At 38.7% G+C, this 13990-nt stretch overlaps 1 protein-coding gene across 1 annotated transcript in view; it reads left to right on the forward strand.

Annotated features, from left to right (window-relative positions):
- The window catches only part of HTR2C (5-hydroxytryptamine receptor 2C), a 131332-nt gene that overhangs the window by 62399 nt on the left and 54943 nt on the right, over positions 1 to 13990 (forward strand). The gene's annotated exons all lie outside the window — the stretch shown is intronic.

Here is a 13990-nt window from a genome sequence, read left to right on the forward strand (position 1 = left end):
TACTCTCCTCTGTACCTTCCTAAGACTAAATATTCTTGGCTTGTTCCTTTCTGTGCCCACTTTTCACCACCCCATGATGGTATACAAGAATGAAAAGTACTGTAACCTGAGGATGGAATGCCCCCCTTGTCTCAGGATTATGTCTTTAGTTAATTGTACCTGCTCACTCAGATGAATGTTCCAACAAAATGTGTCTTTCCTCTAGTAACAGTCCACATTAAATTGTTTGGGAGAATGTCCGTTGTACTTGGAAATACCCCTGAGAAAAATATGAGTTGTCTCTAAAACAATCCATACGAATAAGGTAAGTTTCACCGAATCTGGCTCTGATATCTATCTTTTTTTTCCATGGAAGAAATAAATCCCTTCTATGGCTTTGCAAACCTGCAGGCAGAAAAGTGTTGTGATGAAATAGCCCATCTGAAAGGAAGACTCTATTACTGATGCAAAAGCCAAAATGAGTTGACTTCCTTTAGCTTACTTTCATTATTATCTTATTCCTGAGCATGACTTGTTGCAATTTATAAGACTTCAGTTAGGCAAGTTATTTAAAAAACTATGCTGTTTTGGTAAGACCAATATGTCATCACTTTAAATCCATCTGGTAATTTTTTGGTCTCCTTCTATCTTGAATTTTGATGCCTCTAAGGACTACTTGCAGATTTATCAAAAACAGAATAGTATTTCACCTCTGGCCAAGAATTCTGAAGGCCTTTGCTGTTCATCTCTTCCCCAAACCCAAATACACATACTCTTCCCTTACCTCTATGGGTCTCTTCATTCTTTGTTAAATGTTTCAGAAGATGGGGCTATAAATTAAATATCAGAAAAGGATAATAAAAATAGAAAAATAGAGAAATCAAGGGTTGGCAATTCTAAAGACAGTGACAGTATCACAGATAAAAAACTGGAAATTCTGTAACGTAAGCACACTACTTAATGCTCTTACATATTAAAAACCTTTAAATTTGAAAAGCACTTTTGCATATGGTATCTCGTTTAATTATTATTATTTGTACCAATAACTGAATGCAAGTTGGGTATAATTAGCTTCATTTTATTTTTAGAGAGAGATAGAGAGTGGGAGGCGGGCAGAGGGAGAGGGAGAGAGAAAATCTTAAGCAGGCTCAACACCCAGCATGGAGCCCAACATGGGGCTCGATCTCAAGACCCTGAGATCATGACCTGAGCTGAAATCAAGAGTCAGACGCTTAACCCACTAAGCCACCCAGGTGCCCCTAATTAACTCATTTTTAAAGTGAAGAAAATCAGAATCAGAGAGATTAAAAAACTGTCCTAGTTCAGGAGTGGTAGAGTCTAGATTAGAGCCCAGCTCTGACCGACTGTGGAGCTTCAGCCCTTTATACCAGTGGCACAAAGAGATAGATAGTAACACAGTGACACAGTGACACAAAGAGGTAGTATCACACTTCTCAGATATCAGGTGTGGTGATGAATTGAGTACAACACCTGCAACCAAGTATTCCTTTTTTCTTTCCATTACACTGAAAACCAGAAAGGGTGATATGCTTATGATAGTAAAACGAATCATTGTTAACACAGGAACCAGAAATCCTGTGTCACCCTTGACCCTGTTCTCTTTCCATTATCCCATTCTTTCTTGCCACATTGTGGCCCTCATAGCTCCAATTCACCTGTAGTTGGCCTAAGGTAAATTCTGGTGAAGACCGTCTAATATAATTTTCTTATAATTTTTAATAGAGTTTCCTAATTATTTTATTTTATTATTTTATATTTTTTTGCCTTTTTTAAAATTTAAACTCTACCTCTGAAACTAATCATACGTTATATGTTAATTAATTAGTTTCCTAATTATTAAGAGTTCAGTTTCCCGGATTGGGCAACGCTGAACTTTGAGTTTCCAACCTAAGCTCCTACATGTATAAATTAAACATCCATGGGCACAAAAGTGCCCATAGATTTTTACATCTTGTCCTTAAGTGAATTAAAGAATAAATGAATTGTTGTGCTATTGGGATTAAATAGGGTTAGTGGCTTTAAAAGAGCACATTGTTCCCTAAATGTTCTCAGTTGAGAGGTCAGCAATATGTATTTTTTTTTTTTTAGATTTTATTTATTTATTTGAGAGAGAGAGACACAGTGAGAGAGGGAACACGAGCAGGGGGAGTGGGAGAGGGAGAAGCAGGCTTCCTGCGGAGCAGGGAGCCCGATGCGGGGCTCGATCCCAGGACCCTGGGATCATGACCTGAGCCGAAGGCAGACGCTTAACCGGCTGAGCCACCCAGGCGCCCCAACAATATGTATTAATCAAGCTAAATACTCCTAGGCAGACTGGAGTGAGTTTGTTCTCATGAACAGAGCACCTGGTTGTTGCAGCAGGGAACAGTATATATGGAAAAGGATCATTCCTGGGATATGGGGACAGAACCATCATCAATTCGGGAAAGGGGACAAGCAATGTCCCATTGGGACACAACAGTAAAATTAACTCTGCTCTTGCCACCTATACCAAGTGGTGTGGTATTCGTGTTAGCATTTGCCCTGTTAATATAATTTCAATGATCTTCTTCTTCTTTTTTTTTTTAACATACAATGCGATTTGGACATATCTATATTCCTCAGATAATTAGGAAGACAACGACTAGTTTACACCCAGGGTGTGAGAGCCAGAAGAGACCTTAAAATTCAAATACCTCAGCTTCCTCATTTTACAGACTTGGAAACTAAGATTCCGTGAGTTTAACTGATTACTTTAATAACACAAAGGTAAGTAGTATGAGAGCCGGAAGTGGAGTCTATATCCAGGGTCTGACCATCGAACCAGACTGCATTCCTTTAAAACCAAGGCCCTGATTCTGCCAGGAACTAATTAATCTTACCAATTCACAGTGCTTGGGGTTTTAATGTCAAGAAATGATCTAATTCTTTACTTTTCCTAGCTTGTGTGTATTTCAACATGGACCTTTGAAGACTAAAGTCTTCAGTTCCATTTAATAATTTTTAAATGGGAATGTGAACAGAAGGATACATAATTTAAGGGTCTTGACTGATGTGTCAGGCCAGCAGTAGGTTGCCTACACAAAAAGAAATTTCAAATGGTGCTTATATTATTTACAATTACAATTAAGTAAAAACCCATCATATTTTCCACACAAAGATAAATATGTTATGGTGTTAGTTATGACATAAAAACACTAAACTATAAAACGCTGTTGTTGGTCATAGTAAAGACAATGTATTATCTTAGCACTGAAAAAAAAAAAAACCTGTTTCATTCTGTACAAATCTACCTTATACTTCTAAACTCCTAAAACATTAAGAAACATCTTCTGTGAGTTAAGCAGTTAATTACTGAATAAAGTATTTTGATAGTCATTTCCATAAACAGTCCATAGCATGTAGTGACAATGTAATATAATAATATAATATAATAATATAATATAATAACTATATAATTAATAATTTAATTATATATAATTAAATATAATATAATAATTTCCCTCACAAAAGGAGAGCATTGCTCAAATCCTCAGTACTGTTTAACACTGAATTAATTATATTTAAAATTAACTCTCCATCCTAAATTACAGTGTTCTCTATACAGCTTAAATTTTACTTAAACTTTGACCATACCAGTTTCTTAGTATTACCTTGCTATTAAAAACACCACAGAGTGAGAGAGAGGGAGGAGCACGAGCGTCCTATTATCCATATTCTTCTCCCCTTCAAATGTTCGGGCACAAGTGACACAGAAATACAAGACATAATCCCTACCCTTAATATTTATAGAAAGATTTTTAAAAAAAATGCAGAGCAGTTTAGACTAAGTGACAAATATACAATAAGTCTCATGTGAGGTGAGAGAGGGTGACTAAGGATTAATGGTCAGGCAGGAACTCACTGAGACAACATCAAGCTCAAATGGCATTTTCTTGAAGCTCAAAGTTGCTGTTAATGAATGTTAAGGATACAAAACTTTGGTTTTAATGTGCTCATTTCTTCATCAACATGGTATTCTTCAGATAAGCGGTCTCTGCTACAGATTGCTAATAATGAATGCCACTCAGAATTATAAAATAATGAGATCAGGTGGTGGGCATTAAGGAGGGCACGTGATGGAATGAGCAACTGATGAATCACTGAACTCTACCTCTGAAACTAATAATACACTATCTGTTAATTGAACATAAATAAAATACAATTTAAAAATAACAATGAGATAAAGCAAACATTATGAACTCTTTGGCATTTGTTAGTATGATTTATGTCACCACTTGTGAGTTAAAAGTGGTTGGCATGAGCCATAAGTTCAGTAGTCACTCAAAATTCCTCCCCCCTGAAAAATAAAAGTAATTATTTTATTTTATTTTTTTTAAAGATTTTATTTATTTATTTATTTGAGAGAGAGAGAGAGAGAGTGAGAGAGAGAGCACAAGAGGGGGTAGGGTTAGAGGGAGAAGCAGACTCCCTGCCGAGCAGGGAGCCCGATGTGGGACTCGATCCTGGGACTCCGGGATCATGACCTGAGCCGAAGGCAGTCGCCCAACCAACTGAGCCACCCAGGCGCCCAAGAGTCCGACGTTTAACCAATTGAGCTACCCAAGTGCCCCAGGAGCAAGGGTTTTTTTTTAATTTTTTTATTGTTATGTTAATCACCATACATTACATCATTAGTTTTAGATGAAGTGTTCCATGATTCATTGTTTGGGCATAACACCCAGTGCTCCATGCAGAACGTGCCCTCCCCAATACCCATCACCAGGCTAATCCATCCTCCCACCCCCCTCCCCTCTAGAACCCTTAGTTTGTTTTTCAGAGTCCATCATCTCTCATGGTTCGTCTCCCCCTCCGATTTCCCCCCCTTCATTCTTCCCCTCCTGTTATCTTCTTCTTTTTTTTTTCCTTAACATATATTGCATTGTTTCAGAGGTACAGATCTGAGATTCAACAGTCTTGCACAATTCACAGCGCTTACCAGAGCACATACCCTCCCCAGTGTCTATCACCCAGTCACCCCATCCCTCCCACCCCACCCCCCACTCCAGCAACCCTCAGTTTGTTTCCTGAGATTAAGAATTCCTCATATCATTGAGGTCATATGATACATGTCTTTCTCTTTTTGACTTATTTCGCTCAGCATAATACCCTCCAGTTCCAACCACGTCGTAGCAAATGGCAAGATCTCATTCTTTTTGATGGCTGCATAATATTCCATTGTAAATATATACCACATCTTCTTTATCCATTCCTCTGTCGATGGACATCTAGGCTCTTTCCATAGTTTGGCTATTGTGGACATTGCCAGGAGCAAGTTTTTATAGCAGTTCATTTAGCCCTCACCACTGAAGTAACTCACATCTCATTGTTAGATATGACTCCATAGACCCTGCAGTGTGCGTGTGTCAGCTCATATTAGTCACAGAGGGACTCGAGGCGATCTAGCAAGCAGTGGGGAAGGTAAGGCAGCAGTGAAAGAACTTAGAGAGCCCATATTAGGTAATAGAGAGTATTCTGCAGTCTTTATTAGGCAATGTGGAAGAGCAGACGTTAACACAATTACCAAGGCCTCATTTACAATTTTTTTCAAGTGTTACTTTTGGTGTATTTTTTCTCTGACTTCTCTATGTTGCCTAGGCATACAACATTAACCAATAAGCATTTGAAGATACCTGTCTAGATCATAGTAGAGGTTTCACTCAGAATCATACATATTCTCCCCAATTTTCATCACCAATGCATCCAAGAAAAAGGAAGCACTAATTTACATAGAATCAAAGGATAGAAAGGAATGCAAGGTCATATCTTACTATAGATAGATTGTATCCAGATGTAGTAAATTCAGTTTCAGTCATGTGTAGGATCTCTGCACTGCTTTTGACAATTCAGGTGACATATTTGCCTCCCCACTATCAAGGCATACTTTATTCAGGTTTATCTAATTTTATGAGTCAGTGCCTACCAAGTTGAACATTGACTCCATGATAGAATTCAAGCATTTGAGCACAGTTATAACCACTTTGACAAGTTCTAACTGTATGAAGAACTTTGTCAGGAGACCAGATTGAATATGTGCGTGTGTATAATATATATTTATTCAAATGAATTATCATAATTTTAAAAGACTACTGCAGTTTTCCTAAATTTGGACACATTTCCAAGCCACAAAGAGTCTTTGATGAAAGTAGTAGTACCATGAGGTAAAGGATTAACAAAGAATTCCCCCTATTCCAAAAAAGTCCATTTATGAAACTTCTTGCACCATGTTCCTGAGAGAGCTACCTAATAAATTATTTTAAGTTGAGGCATTGAAATTTTGGAATCAACCACAGGGACTTTGCAATAGAATATGGGAGCTATCTACTGAATACTTAGCACTGACTAGGATGTATTCATACATGATTTTAGCTGCATGGAGATCAAAATACAAGATAATGAGCTTTTTTATCCACTTCTTTTATTTGAGCAAATAGGAGTCTCTACGGAAGCTAACTACAAAGTCCAACTTAATGATACTATTAGACACAGTGATGGGAAATCACAGAATGAAATCAGGAGATTTTACACAGAGTTTCTGTGGCTATTTCCTGACACTCCCATTAGGAATATGAGCTAATTAATTTTTTTAAAGGCAGTCATCTTAGAATGTGCCATAGTTTCACAAATTCAACTTTTTCTCAGAAATATGCATCAGTATTTCCAAAGAGCCAAACTATTGCCCAAAACTCCTTCATCTACCTAACCAAACCCAAGCTATTATGTAGCCCTTGATGAAAATCAAAGCATTTCATCGTGAGGGTGCCTACTGGCTTCAAGTTTTGCTCAGGAGGATGCCTTTAGCTTTACATTTTCTGGTCTTATTTTACCGACACACTATGCTTAGGTCCTTTTTATCCAGGAATCTGAAATAATGTTATCATCCTTCTCTTATCATTCCTTAAGAAAAAGATAAATGGAGCCGCTGAAATATTGTCTATTCATTTGTCATTCCAAACGTTTAATGGAGCACCTAAAGTGTGCTAGGCTAAGGTGTTGAATAAACATACTCTTTTGCCTGGAGGAATTGTAATGGAGGAAATGAACACAGTAGCTGATAATTTTAATCCCATGTGGCATAAATGCAAAGTTAGATCTAAGCTAGAGTTTCTTTTTATTTTTTTTTTTTAAGATTTTATTTATTTATTTCACAGAGAGAGACACAACGAGAGAGGGAATGCAAGCAGGGGGAGTGGGAGAGGGAGAAGCAGGCTTCCTGCGGAGCAGGAAGCCCGATGTGGGGCTCTATCCCAGGACCCTGGGACCATGACCTGAACCAAAGGCAGACGCTTAACGACTGAGCCACCCAGGCGCCCCAGGCTAGAGTTTCTTCTGAACACAAAGGGAAAGTAGTTAATGAGGGAGGAGGAAGAGTGCCAGGAATGGCTCCATGAAGGCCTTGAAACTAAGCTAGTGATGTGTATCAAACTCAGATTTGTCTAGTTTCAGAGTCCACATTCCTTCCACTGTAATGTAATAAAGTAAAGGTTGTGCAATGCTGGACTAGCAACTAAACTGTAGAATAAGTTTCTTAATCTAAAATAATACAGTTCTATTTCATATGAGGTTGAGATGAAAAGAATGAAAAGCATTAAGAAATAGTTCCTTCTAGGGGCGCCTGGGTGGCTCAGTCAGTTAAGCGTCTGCCTTCGGCTCAGGTCATGATCCCAGGGTCCTGGGATGGAGCCCCGTGTTGGACTCCCTGCTCAACGGGGAGCCTGCTTCTCTCTCTCCCTCTACCCTTCCCCACTACTCGTGCTTTCCCGCTCTCTCTCTCTCTCAAGCTGTCTCCCTCTCTCAAATACATAAATAAAATTAAAAAAAAAACAAAAAAACAAAAAAACAGCCCTGTTACTGGTTCCAACAGTGTTCTGACCTAGCTGTCCTGGCTCAATGGCTGACACTCAAAAACATGTGAGTGGGGGCGCCTGGGTGGCTCAGTCATTAAGCGTCTGCCTTCAGCTCAGGTCCTGATCCTGGGGTCCGGGGATTGAGCTCTGCATCGGGCTCCCTGCTCCAACGAAGTCTGCTTCTCCCTCTCCCTCTGCCCCCCACCACTGGCACTCTCTTTGCATGCTCTCTGTCTCAAATAAATGAATAAAATCTTCAAAAAAAAAAAAAAGAGAGAGAGAAAGAAATGACATAATGTTAAAATTGTATACAATTACTTTGTTTTTACAAACTTTTGCTGTAGCCAAGAGACATTAAAGTGATCCAGAAAGAATAAAATAAAAACTTAGAACACTGGCTTTAGTATATGGCTTCTGAAAGTAAGGTTCTGTAATCTCCTTTTTAGTAAGAGGAAAGCAGAAAGTTTTTAACTTTTTAAATGACTGCTTACACCAAAAGCCTTTAGAATGCTGATCAATTTTCAGCGGTCTCAAATGACAAGGAGTCTAGGCTTTTGTCCAACAACATTCTATGCTAGTGGTCCCTTATAAGCCTTCAACTGACATTTCCAGGAACTTGTTGCAGGAACGTAAATTTGAGGCAGAAAGTAATTCAAAAAGCTATCAAAGTCCTTAACCTGCTGTCTGCTTCCCCTAAGTTTTGTCACCAGGCAATACATCCACTTTCATATTTTCAACTACCATCTACTAATGACATCCAAATCTAAAATCCAGGCTACAAGCTTTCCCTACAGTTTAAGCCCTTTACCTTCAGATTTTATGAATGTTTTTATCCCAAGAGGAAAGTTTGTGAGAAAGCTCAGCCAAAGAAAAAAGAAGCTGATCAGCATCCAGGGAACAAAGGTCGAAAGTTAGGAATGTGGCCAAATAGTTCATTTCATCTAAAGGAAACAGGACAGGAACTGAGATTCACCAGAGGTACCAATGGGTTAAATGAGGCTCTTTCCTATTGTGTTTATCCTGCTGTGTCCCAAGGCGTACACAATTACTCCATTTTACCTCCTAGTCATTTTTTCTTGCCTTTTATTCTTTTGTTCTCTGCCTACCTGATTCTCAGACTTTGGCATATGACTTGTGTGTTCCTCAAGCTGTAGACACACAGCTTCATTCCCAGGTTAGCCTTCGTTGCCTCCTTGACCTGGGCTCAGGACCTTCTCTTTTATATAGTTCCACAGTCTGTCCATTATTACAACCCTATACCTGTCTCAGCACCTTTTCTTTTGCTATTTCGTGTCTTCAATTTCAATTTTGAAGCAAGACTTTCATCACGTAAAAAAAAAAAAAAATCTAGAAAAATTTCCACACCTCACCCCAAAATGAGTATTCATGGTAGTTCAGCTAAAATATATTGTTTCTGATTTTAAAACCAATTTACAGAAATATTGTAGAGTGAATTATATAGAATATTAATTAATAAAATCGACAAAATGTGGCATAGTAAGATGAATAAACTGCTTATGTAGAGAGAACGGCTAAGTGTGTTCCTGGAAGCCTTGGAACTCTTGAGAGTCAGATTAAGCCTCTGAGGGTGTGAATTGAGGGACATCGCTAAAGTTGCTTAGCCCTCCCACACCAGCCAAAATATTTCCCTGTCACTTGCCACTCCCTACAATGCCAACAATAGGAGTTTAATCTTAATTCAAAATGCCTAATTAAGGGCGCTTTTGTGGCTCAGTCATTAAGCGTCTGCCTTCGGCTCAGGTCATGATCCCAGGGTCCTGGGATCGAGCCCCACATCGGGCTCCCTGCTCAGCGGGAAGCCTGCTTCTCCGTCTCCCACTCCCCCTGCTTGTGTTCCCTCTCTCGCTGTGCCTCTCTCTGTCAAATAAATAAATAAAATCTTTAAAAAAATGCCTAATTAAAATATAGATGCTATTAATGAAAGAGGTTTAAAAGTAAAGGAAGTGCCCAAAGATCAATTTTATCTTTTCATAATTTCCCCCAGACCCCACTCTTCTGGGTTTTATTTTATTTTTATTTATTTTTTTAAATTTTTTTCATGTTTTCAGAAGTTTAACATGCTAATGTCTATAGAATGCTTTAAAATCTTTGGGTAACAAAAGAGATTTAAGTAGTACGGTGACAACAGTAATATAGTGAACTGTTCAAAGAACATACAGATGTTACAAAACATCTGGAACACTCATATCCAGGAAACCCTTACATACTTCTTTACCTTCACATGGCATTTCTCCTCCCTTTAATCATGGCAATATCTGCCTTATGGAAAAGACCAGGATCATGGTAATATGTTGCCATTTAGGCACTCATTATAGACATTTAATTCACTGAGAAATATATTAGCATATTAAATCTGCAGTTTGCCTATCAAGGCTAAATGTTTTGTGTCAGTGTATGTCTGAATGCATCGCCTGAGTAGAAGATAGGAGAGGAATTATTACAGGAAGCTTCTTCATGGAACAGTTTTCGCTTCCTGGCAAGCTACTACTTGTTTCCAGCATGCGCTGCCTTCATTAGTCATCCTGTAAAAACCACCAGTTCATTCTCCAAACATTCAGGGTTCCTCATGGTAAAACAACCAATTCTGTGCAGCCACGATTTTTGAGATATTTTTAGTCCTACTACCTTCTCTCTCTTACTATTCTGTGAATGGTTATTTACTCACCTAAATTGATTTCCATGGAAAGGAAGCATTATCCAGAGTGGTAGCCACCCCAAAACTCTGTGGCTCCTTCCTTGGTTACCCCAATTTCCCCCCATCCCTTACACGGTTTATACACTTAACAAAACTACATTAGGAAAACCAGGCCATATTCTATGATGACATTCTCCAGTAGCATGGACAAATCCAGAATGTGTTTAAAGAGAATGAGGAAGGGCGCCTGGGTGGCTCAGTCGGTTAAGCGACTGCCTTCGGCTCAGGTCATGATCCTGGAGTCCCGGGATCGAGTCCCGCATCGGGCTCCCTGCTTGGCGAGGAGCCTGCTTCTCCCTCTGACCCTCCCCCCTCTTATGCTCTCTCTCTCTCTCATTCTCTCTATCAAATAAAAATAAATTAAAAATCTTTAAAAAAAAAAAAGAGAATGAGGAAAATACCATCTTGTTAAGCCCAAATAACCTGTTAGTGAATTGAAGTAGCTGATACTAACTTCCAATCTTCCCAAGTAATACCAGTTTGTAAATTGAATTATTATGGTAAGTGGTGGATATGTGGTTAAATAAAATAAAAATATTAAATAGTATAACAAATATTTGGATATTTTTACCAGACAAAAGATCCTTTAATATTTGAGTTTATGATTCATTTTTTAAAAATATACTATAAATTTATGAAGTAAAAAAGACTTTAAAGTTTCACTTATTTAAATTATTTGCATTCATAAAAAGTCATACCACCTCACAGATGAAAATCTACACAACAAACTATCACACATATCTAAAATATATTTCATGATCTCCTTTATTAATGCATGCAAACGTTTAAAACTACACCCTCAATGATTAAATCATGTCAGAAACAGACTCAAGAAATAAGGACTTGGAAACTCTTTTTTTTTTATGGCTACTTAATTATACTTCCCTTCAATTTTTATTTTATATTTTTTTAATTTTTTTTTAAAGATTTTATTTATTTATTTGAGACAGAGAGAATGAGAGAGACAGAGAGCACATGAGAGGGGGGAGGGTCAGAGGGAGAAGCAGGCTCCCTGCTGAGCAGGGAGGCCGATGTGGGACTCGATCCCAGGACTCCAGGATCATGACCTGAGCCGAAGGCAGTCGCTTAACCAACTGAGCCACCCAGGCGCCCTCCCTTCAATTTTTTTTTAATTTAATTTTATTATGTTATGTTAGTCACCATACATGACATCATTAGTTTTTGATGTAGTGTTCCATGATTCATTGTTTGTGTATAACACCCAGTGCTCCATGCAATACGTGCCCTCCTTAATACCCGTCGCCTGGCTAACCCATCCCCCCACCACCCTCCCCTCTAAAACCCTCAGTTTGTTTCTCAGAGTCCATAGTCTCTCATGGTTCGTCTCCCCCTCTGATTTCCCCCCCTTCATTTTTCCCTTCCTACTATGTTCTCTTTTTTTTAACAAATAATGTATTACTTGTTTCAGAGGTACAGGTCTTATTCATCAGTCTTACCCAATTCACAGCACTCACCATAGCACATACCCTCCCCAATGTCCATCACCCAGCCACCCCCATCACTCCCACCCCCCCACCACTCCAGCAACCCTCAGTTTGTTTCCTGAGATTAAGAGTCTCTTATGGTTTGTCTCCCTCTCTGGTTTCATCTTGTTTCATTTTTTTCTCCCTTCCCCTATGATCCTCTGTCTTGTTTCTCAAATTCCTCATATCAGTGAGATCATATGGTACTTGTCTTTCTCTGATTGACTTATTTCGCTTAGCATAATACCCTCTAGTTCCATTACCATCGTTGCAAATGGCAAAATTTCATTTTTTGATGGTTGCATAATATTCCATTGTGTGTGTATATGTATATATATATATATATATGTATATGTGTGTGTGTGTATATATATATATATATATATATATATATATATATATATATATATATATACCACATCTTCTTTATCCATTCATCTGTTAATGGACATCTTGGCTCTTTCCATAGTTTGGCTATTGTGGACATTGCTGCCATAAACATTGGGGTGCACATACCCCTTCAGATCACTACATTTGTATCTTTGAGGTAATACCCAGTAGTGCAATTGCTGGGTTGTAGGCTCTATTTGAGGAACCTCCATACTGTTTTCCAGAGTGGCTGCGCCAGCTTGCATTCCCACCAGCATTTGGAAACTCTTGATGACTGTTTGATAGAGGAGGCCCATTAATACCTTCATAAATTTCTTCCAGTGCAGGATAAAATACTTGAGCAAAAAACGCTATCCCCATCTTAGAGCCTGGTTCAGCAGACTGAATCAAAATTCCAAGTCTAAGATACCAAGTAACAGTTCAAACAGAGTATCTGAACAGTTCAAGGCAGTTGTTTGTCATGTCACATCAGGTGCTTTCAGTAGTCTTGAGATTCAGTATTGATAGAAGATACAACACAGGAGAAGATTTTAATGCAGAGGAGTCTAGAACTGAGATGAGATATGGAAGACCAAAAGTAGATATTCTGCTTCCAGATAGAATGGCAAATTATGTCTCTAGTCGATAAAGATCTCTTTCAGTAGCAAGGATGCTGGAAAATCTAGGTACCAGGAACCTAGACAGTGAGAATAGCTTGCCCCCACAGAGGGCAGGAGCTGGTTGTGAGGTGCTCCTAATACACTAATGGGTCTATTTCTCATTGGTCCAGAGGCTGAGTGGGGCTGATTATGTCCATAATCAGGGGAATTGTAACATCATACATGTGTAGACTGACATCTGTGTGATTAACTGAACTATGTGAGACATTACAGAGTACTAAGGCAGGTTGTAATGTCAAGAAGTCTATAATGTACTAGGACAGATAAACAGAAAATAACAGTAAAATATATATGCTAGCCTAGAGATATACTCAGGGTACTATGGGAAGATATAAGGAGTAATGAATTCCATTTGTGTAGCTTTAGGAAGGGCTTCCTAGAAGAAGTATTCTCTCAACAAGGTTTTTAATTATGGAGTTTGCCTAGTGGACCAGGAAAGGGGTCTAAAGAAGGGATATTTTACAGATGTCATTCTACGCAAAAGAGTCAAAATGGGGGCGCCTAGGTGGCTCAGTCAGTTAAAGTCCGACTCTTGATTTCGGCTGAGGTCACGATCTCAGAGTTATGAGATCGAGCCCCATGTTGGACTCCGTGCTGGGTGTGGAGTCTGCCTAAGATTCTCTCTCTCCCTCTCCCTTTGCCCCTCCCCACTCTAAAAAAGGAGTCAAAATGTACAAAGACGTGGGAAAAGAAAAGGGGGAAAATAGCTAGAGATGAGATTGGAGTAAAAAGTAGATATCAGATCTCCAAGTAACCTAATCCTTCTTTGATTACCCCAATTTCATAGTTGTGATCTCTTTACTCAAGTTTTATACTTGATGGCATGAGGAAATATCTGTACAAGATTATTTGTAAGCCATAATTAATGTTGTATTT

The sequence above is a fragment of the Mirounga angustirostris genome, unplaced genomic scaffold (genome assembly GCF_029215605.1).
Source record: "Mirounga angustirostris isolate CCGP_5_RB_7025 unplaced genomic scaffold, mMirAng1.0.hap1 SCAF_11, whole genome shotgun sequence".
Classification (NCBI taxonomy): Eukaryota; Metazoa; Chordata; class Mammalia; order Carnivora; family Phocidae; genus Mirounga; species Mirounga angustirostris.